This window comes from Diachasma alloeum, unplaced genomic scaffold, assembly GCF_001412515.2.
Source record: "Diachasma alloeum isolate Michigan unplaced genomic scaffold, Dall2.0 Dall_scaffold_00207, whole genome shotgun sequence".
Taxonomy (NCBI): domain Eukaryota; kingdom Metazoa; phylum Arthropoda; class Insecta; order Hymenoptera; family Braconidae; genus Diachasma; species Diachasma alloeum.
Window position 1 is genome coordinate 923,267 of NW_021680372.1, and position 9,084 is coordinate 932,350.

A 9,084-nucleotide genomic window follows, 5' to 3' on the forward strand; every position below is an offset into this window, starting at 1 on the left:
CTTCATTCATGAGCGCCTAATTTCTCCAAGCATGTCCACCATTCCGAGACTGCTGGAGACATACCCAATAACTTTGTCTTACGACGTGACTGAGCTTCCACTGGATCTCGGTTCAGAGGCGGAACCCCAAATTTCAAATTGTCATCATCCGTGAACGCCTAATTTCTCCAAGCATGCCCACCATTCCGAGACTGCTGGAGTCATGTTCAATGATCCTGCCTCTTGACACGACTGAGCCTCTGAAAAACTTGACTGCACGTGGAGCACCAAAGTTTTGGTTTGTCTCACTGAATAGCACCTAATTTGGGGAATTCACCATACCCATATGCCTATCTCCCCTACACTTCTTTCATCCACATCGGTTCCTTTCAAGCCGTTTCGTTTTTGTAAAAAAAAACATTTTTCTGAAATTTTCTCTCTAGTATCCGAAAGCACGTAAAAAGCGCCTTATTATCCCCTAGGTTTGATTTTTTTAATCGTTGTTTTCCCCACTTTTCTCGCTAACTTCATGCTCGTATTTAAAAAACGCAATTTTTAGAAATTCTATTAGAGCACGAAAAAAAAATTGGGCACCAAAAAAGCGCCTAAATAGCGCCTAATTTTGCATATATTTTGGTCCCGATTGGAGCACCTAGGACTGCCAACTTGACGGACCTGTCAGTACCTCCCGATAGCTCGGCACTGAATTCCCGACCGCGATTCAGTTGAGAATAGCGCACCGAGCACTGGTGACTGACACTTGCCCTTCGCATGTTTGGTACATGGCACGTAAAGATTGCTCATTCACGAGTGTACCATCTCTTAGTCTATGTTGCTACTCCAACCGAAATTTGTATTACCGGCAAATGAATAAATGCTGATTCGTTCTGATATTTTGCACGTTGACCCCACTAGTATTTCGTTAAACTTCTGATTGAAAATACATCAACAATGGCATCAGCATATGAGCGATTAAAAAAGTGGAGAGTGTTGCATAAAGAAAAAAATCGTGTTGAGAAAGTGAATAATAGTGAAGAACAGCACGTCGAAACAGTGAACAGCAGTGAAGAACAAAGTGAAGAACTCCAAAATGAGGTTATAACAGAAATGATGGATGATGTTTCATTTACTGATTACTACGATCGAATGACTGCATCTGTAAATCTCAGTAATTCATCAAGAGATGTTTGTGACAGCATCTATTCAGAAGCTGATAGTGTCAACAACATCTCACTGGATACAAGTGGTTCCTCACCAGTTTCGAATAATCACAATGATGATCAACCAATTCATCAGCCTTCCCGACAATTTCATGACTTAAAAGAGGATATTCATGCATGGGCGTTAAAGCATCAGGATATGCTGAGCCAAGAATCTATTTCTGATATGTTAGTATTATGGAGAAAAGAAGGTTATTCGTTTTTACCGAAACCCTCACAAACTTTGCTAGGCACTAAACAGAGAGATTTATTAGACATGCCCGGGAAAAAATATGATAAAATAATTATGGGAAAATTTGCGTATCTGGGGGTAAAACAAGGGCTTGAAAAGATTGTTGATCCGAATATCTACAGAGAAGATAAAATATCAATATTAGTACACGTTGACGGAATACAAGGGTATAAAAATTTAACTAAAGAGATCTGGCCAATTACTGTTCATCATCAAAATTATGTGATAAAACCTTTTGTTGCTGCAATTTATTGTGGGAACGCGAAACCGTTATCTCCCGAAGAATTTCTCCAAGATTTTGTTGAAAAAGTCAACGTCCTCATCGATAAGGGGGTAGAATTACACGGTAAAAGGTATTCATTTGACGTTCTCGCAGTCATTGCTGACTCCCCAGTAAGGGTGTTCCTGAAGGGCTGTAAAATACCAGGATCATAGTTTGCCTGTGAGCGATGCAGAGTAGAAGGGGAGGCAGTTGGTAAACAACGAGTGTACGATGACATTCACTGTGTAAAATGTACAAAAGAATCGTGCGAGGCAAAATCTCAACCTGAACACCATATCGAGAATATCATTTCTCCATTAACTAAAATTCACAATTTCGATACTGTAATATCTACAGTCTTAGAAATAATGCATTTATTCTATTTGGGAGGGATGAAATGGTTGGCGGAAAAGTGGATCCTCAGGAAGAAGAATCCTGCAAGGCTCAATTTGTCGGATGTACGAAAATTGACGAAAATAATGGCTAGTTTGAAACCTGATATTCCCTCCGATTTCCAAAGGAATTAATTTTTAAGTGAATCATGTAGCTGTAGTCCTGAAAGGAATTCTGTCACTCGAATACTGTGAGCATTTTCTCTGTTTCGTTGTTGCAAGCCGCATCTTGAACAGTAAGACTCTCGTAAAGACACACAGTGATTATGCCCAGGACCTTCTGCTAAGATTCTTCACATCTTTACAGATCTATGGTCCATACTGCAAAGTACTCAGCTGGCACAACTTTATTCATGTTCTTGATGACGCCAAAAAATTTCAGATTCCTCTTGATGATCTGTCGGCTTTTTTTAGTGAGAATTTTATTGGTCATTTCAAAAACCTCGTGAAGTCTCATAAAAAACCTTTAACACAAATAATAAATCGTTTGTGTGAACAGCAGGCTGGAAATCGAATGGTAATACAGAGGAGATATTTGTTGAGAGACTGGATTCCTGCAAAAAATCCAGAAATATTCGATGATTGGGTGACTATACATTCGGTAGAAATAAATGATACTATTTTGAAAGCTAAACGACCAGATAATGTCATACAATTAATAAGTGGGGAACTTTTTCTTATTATGAAAATTTGGGTGAAAGAGCAGCTCCCTAAGATTTTGAATGACATCAGCAATATCTGTTTTGAAGGACGACAAGAAGAAGCCAAAAGAGATCTATTCATTCATCAGCCAGGCCAGGCCAGGCCCAGCCAGGCCAGCCAAACTGAAGGCTTGACGCCTACAGGCCGGGATGGTTTTGAGCGCAGATATGAATGACTCCTTTATTCCCCCAAGGGAGCCAATGATGAGAACAACCAACTTCACTTTATTATTATTATTTCTGTTCCATGTAAATGGGATCGCTGAGCGATCCCCGAGGGTTCCGACTTCACCTCGAAGACCGCCCAGCAAGCTAAGCGATACAAACTTTTCCTAATCGCTCTGCAATAGTGCTCCCTCCAACCGGAGGGTAAGCTCTATTGCAGTCCAGAATCGTGCGGTCTAAGTAGATGAAAAGACCCAAGGATGATGGCCTTTTGCATTTGGCTAGCCAACATAACGGCTTGACGCCTATAGGCCGCGGGATGATTTCGAGCTCAGATATAAATGACTGTTTCATTCCCCTTAAAGAACCAATGATGAGAACGACCAACTTCACTTTAAATCCCCCATTTGCTTGACGTAGCTCAAGCAGAAGCGGCTGGTACTTAAGCCGTTTCTCCTCTTTTTTCACCGTGATATTGCTCTCAGCGGGAGCCGAAAACTCGATGACATAGATGATTTTGTCATCAAAATCATAGAGAACGACGTCAGGTTTTGTTGCAACGACTGGCCTGACGGTCGCGAAGGAGAAGTTCCAGTAAATCTTACACCTCTCATTCACGACAACGGACTTAATATCTCCTCGAGCATATGGCAGCAGTGGGGTTCTGTCTATTCCATAGGAGTGCCGCAGATGGAAATAAAGCACTCTTAGGGTCGCATTATAACGATGAATATAACTCGTGATAGCATATCTCGTCAGCCCGACAGGAGATGCATCAGAGTTTTGGGCGACTGTTTGCAAGCCCAACACCGGGTGTCAGGAACTTACAACCCCATAACACAGCTTCGATAGACCAGCGTATTTATTACACCATCCTGACATGCGCAGATGAAACCCTCAGTCTCGGACATCAAGCCAGTGGACTTCAAGAAAGAAAATGTCAGCCGAAAAGATAGGCCCTGATCTTCTATATGACGGAAAAACTGGCCCTGCATGGGCCTATCGATGTGCTGGCGGAACAAGGTGCACTACTCCGCCTGCTTGATGGTCGCTCTACGCCGAGCTTTGGTCATGCTGGCTAATGAGTCACTAGCCAACTGACCATCTCGGCCACGACGAAACTCTAAACCGAGGGAAGCTGCTGCGGTATCTGCTGCCTTATACAGAAAGGTCTGGATTCCGCGGAGCTTATGATCATGTACGAATTCCAAGTGCGGATCCAAGCCATTCATAATGTCACAAGCTAAACCGAGGACTAGACGATCATGAAGAGCCTCTAAACTGAGAAGGCCGCGCCCCCCATTCTCGCGCGGAAAATACAATCGCGGACTTGAAGATCGGGGATGCAGATTTCTGTGGATGTTCATCAGCTTACGGGTATCTCTGTCCAGCTGTTTCAGCTCGTCTCTACTCCATTTGAGGACGCCAAAGGAGTAGAGAAGCACTGGGACAGCAAACATGTTTGATGCAGTGACTTTATTCTTGCCGGAAAGCTCGGATTTCCAAACTCTTCGTAGCCGCCGCCGGTATTCACCGTGAAGAGTCTCCTTGACTGCCTCAGCGTCCACTACCGATCGCTGATTGAATCCAAGATATCTATATGACTCTTCGGTACCAAGATGATGTATGACACTTCCATCCACAAGCTGAAGATCACCCACCTCGTCACCCACTTTACCCCTCCTCATATGGAAGACGGAACACTTGTCCAACCCGAAACTCATATCGAGCGCACGTGAATACACCGCGACAACATCCAGCAAAAGCTTGAGTTGCTGCTCTCCCGAGACAAACAACTTCAGATCATCCATGTAAAATATATGACTGATCTGATGCCTCCTATCGCCAGGTCTTCCGGCTTGATACCCTCCCACACAACGCAATGCAACAGACAGCGGCATCAGTGAAATGCAGAACAAGAGGGGACTCAGGGTATCACCCTGAAAAACTCTTCTCCTGAACTGCACCAGCCCTGAAGTCAGCCTCCCCTCACCAGATGTTATGGTGAAGCGCGTTCTCCAGAACGGCGCAAGATCTTTGATGCATCTCACTATGTTATCTTCTACCGCAAGGCATTCCAATAGCAGGAAAATGAGCTCATGGCTCGTACTATCGCATACTTTGAGATAGTCGACAAGGCCTTGCGATAGTCGACCCAGGCTACTGACAGATTGCGATGATACTGCATCGAATCACGCAGCACGCAACGATCGACCAGTAAACCTTCCTTACAACCTGACAGCCCCCGCTTCGCTCCACGCTGTTCGTGGAGTATAGTGTTCACGTATAGCTTGACACGTGATCGGCCGGTAGTTCGCTGGGTCAGTCAAGTTNGCTAAACCGAGGACTAGACGATCATGAAGAGCCTCTAAACTGAGAAGGCCGCGCCCCCCATTCTCGCGCGGAAAATACAATCGCGGACTTGAAGATCGGGGATGCAGATTTCTGTGGATGTTCATCAGCTTACGGGTATCTCTGTCCAGCTGTTTCAGCTCGTCTCTACTCCATTTGAGGACGCCAAAGGAGTAGAGAAGCACTGGGACAGCAAACATGTTTGATGCAGTGACTTTATTCTTGCCGGAAAGCTCGGATTTCCAAACTCTTCGTAGCCGCCGCCGGTATTCACCGTGAAGAGTCTCCTTGACTGCCTCAGCGTCCACTACCGATCGCTGATTGAATCCAAGATATCTATATGACTCTTCGGTACCAAGATGATGTATGACACTTCCATCCACAAGCTGAAGATCACCCACCTCGTCACCCACTTTACCCCTCCTCATATGGAAGACGGAACACTTGTCCAACCCGAAACTCATATCGAGCGCACGTGAATACACCGCGACAACATCCAGCAAAAGCTTGAGTTGCTGCTCTCCCGAGACAAACAACTTCAGATCATCCATGTAAAATATATGACTGATCTGATGCCTCCTATCGCCAGGTCTTCCGGCTTGATACCCTCCCACACAACGCAATGCAACAGACAGCGGCATCAGTGAAATGCAGAACAAGAGGGGACTCAGGGTATCACCCTGAAAAACTCTTCTCCTGAACTGCACCAGCCCTGAAGTCAGCCTCCCCTCACCAGATGTTATGGTGAAGCGCGTTCTCCAGAACGGCGCAAGATCTTTGATGCATCTCACTATGTTATCTTCTACCGCAAGGCATTCCAATAGCAGGAAAATGAGCTCATGGCTCGTACTATCGCATACTTTGAGATAGTCGACAAGGCCTTGCGATAGTCGACCCAGGCTACTGACAGATTGCGATGATACTGCATCGAATCACGCAGCACGCAACGATCGACCAGTAAACCTTCCTTACAACCTGACAGCCCCCGCTTCGCTCCACGCTGTTCGTGGAGTATAGTGTTCACGTATAGCTTGACACGTGATCGGCCGGTAGTTCGCTGGGTCAGTCAAGTTTCCTTTCTTCGGGAGAAGCACAGTTCTTCCCTCCACCAGTCACTCAGGAATAGGCTCACTACCCTCACCACCCGACGCAACCGCTGTTCCAGAGATCGCTTCATGGTCCCCAGAACGCGCACTCTCTCAACAAACCTCTCCTTAATCAAGAGGAGGACTGCTTTATTCAATGTGTGATGGTGGTAGCGCAAATTCGCGGATATTTTACGAATGCGCGCCGTAAAAGGCTTACCACCGATGATGAAGTCAATCACACACTGAATGCGCGACGCGTGCTTCCTCTTCGTTCTTCGCCTGAAGCGCCTGAAGCGCAATGCGCCTCCGTGTTTTCACCTCGCATGACCCCACACTTGGGGGATGAGGCTTCAAACGAAGAGCTGCATCATACACAGTCCAGTTCAGGTCAAAACCTCATTCTCAACCGCCAGTTGTTGAGGCCGAAGACAAAACTTCCCAGTTACTCTTTCTCGTCTTGCTCTTATGTCTCGGGTGGTCCTCATTGGTTCTTCGCTGCTCTGCTGGGTCGGCTGCTCTGCTGGCTCGGCTGGTCTGGCTGGGGATCATTACCCTCCTGAGGTACATCAGGAAGATGAAGATCCACCGACTCCCGTCGAACAACCAGCAAATCATATCCTTGGCTGCGCAAGCGGCTGGCTTGATCTCTCAGATGTTGGGTTGAGAAATGCGAGAACTCAGGGTGCATAACGCACCACAAGTCCCTCATTCTCGCCATGTAGCCTTTCCGCGCTGGCTCACAGTCCTGCCAACACTGCATGAGGTCCTCCTTGAGTTTTTCTGTCCACCTAATCCTTTGGACAGCCGGGTCGTTACCATTGGATCCAGATCGTCGGCCCCTCCCAACTGATCCGCGGTCCCCATCCGAGAGGGACCGGTTGTGGGGGGCTCTGCCTCGGCTCGATGATGGAACCGGGTATAGATGAGGCCGGCTGGTTAGGCCGACACCACCGCGGCTACTGCGGCAGGGAGGAGACCCTTGGAGACGACTGGGACTTCAGGGACCAGAACTCCCTCACCGGGCGATGGGCACACCAACTTCCCTACGCCGTACTTTATTATTATTATTATTATTATTATTATTATTATTCCACATTGACAATTTCATTTTTTTTCTTTCAGTTTGACTTCATCAAATTTCTGATTTATTCACCGAATTTTGGCAATAAAGAGTGTATATTCACTGTCTTGGGGAGTATGCTAGGGGAGACAGTGCAAGAAACATATTCAGGATTCGGCCCAGAAGATGACAAAGATTTCAGTACCGGTAACCAGTACAGGTTGTCTCCTAAAAGGTATGTAATATGAATTCATGCCAGAAAATTTAGTAACAAACCGGTGGAACAGGATTCACCTATTCCTTGAGATCTGTTCAGTATCCTTCATTTCGTTCTGCAGAAATTTGTAGTTACTTTTCCATCTCTATGGAGTTCAGAAATATTCGATAAAAGTTGAAATCAGTTGCGGAGTAAAAATTGTCTTCTCATTCCCATAATTCTCTACACAATCAGCAAATCTTGTTATTTGATTTTTGAGGGAAATTCTTTTGTTGAATGAAATAATGTTAAATGAAAATTAAATGGAAAATATTAGGTACGAATTTTTTTACTTTGGCAAATATGGCCATTACAGCCAATCGACATCATAACACTTTTTCAGGCTATAATCTATTTTACATTATTCATTAGAATGAAAAAACGTGTCCGATATTTTTTCTTCAATTTTCCTGTGTGTTGATGAAAAAATTATATGAAAGATCGCAATGCAATTCTCGTCATTGTATTATGTATTTAATATGGTGAATTTCAGTTGCAGTCATCGAAAAATTTGGGAAGGACTGGAATGAGAAATATTTCCGTAGTCGTTTCTCGAAATGGTTCACTGGTGCTGTTGATCGATTCGGTGGTCGAAAAAAATGACAGAAGAGAAGATCAAAAACAGCGTAAAGTCTCGTGGAACTCATGATTGCAAACAGACACGAAACGATCTTCGAAGAAAGGAGGCGAATCAGTCTAATGAAGAATCAGTATTTATTATTTAAATATTTTCCGCTGCTCTGTTTTATTTTTATTTCATATTCTTTTTTTTTCATGAACTAATTTAGCTTATATTACCTATCTATCTCAAAGTGGATATTCACTATCTCAAAATATCGCATTCTAAAATAATATAAAAACTTCTTCAATTAGGATTCAAGCTGATTGTTTCCAAAATTTCCAAGAAACTAACGGAAAGAATCCCATCAGTCGGGAGATGATGAGACGAAATAAATTCATTTCCTTTAGAAGCTTTTCGGTACCGGAATTAAAGGGTGTTATTGCAAATTTCATTCATAATTTATTTTTGACTCATATTTTACGGTGCTTAGAAGATTCATATGAACACTCTTATTTGTTCTAGACTCTAAATATTTAGACTCAAAATATAATAGACTAAAATATTTATTTCCTTCGCTGTGCTTCATATTTTGTTATTGTATGTTTTTCTTTCTTTTCGTCTGGATATATTCTATTGACTAGCCCCGAATTTTCCAGTATTTCATTCCAAATTAGGACTTTATGATAATTGTTATTTATTCATAAGTAGAAAATAGTCATTGAGGTAAGATGTGGATGTGGGAGTATCATTTTTGATTCGGTAATTTTTTTTTTTCATTTATTTTTTTTTCTTTCATTTTTGATGGTTTTACATTG

At 43.6% G+C, this 9,084-nt stretch overlaps 1 pseudogene; it reads left to right on the plus strand.

The window, feature by feature from the left end:
- The first annotated feature begins 7,297 nt into the window (after nt 1-7,297).
- LOC107036226 lies at nt 7,298-8,337 on the plus strand (annotated as a pseudogene).
- Nucleotides 8,338-9,084: the final 747 nt, after the last annotated feature.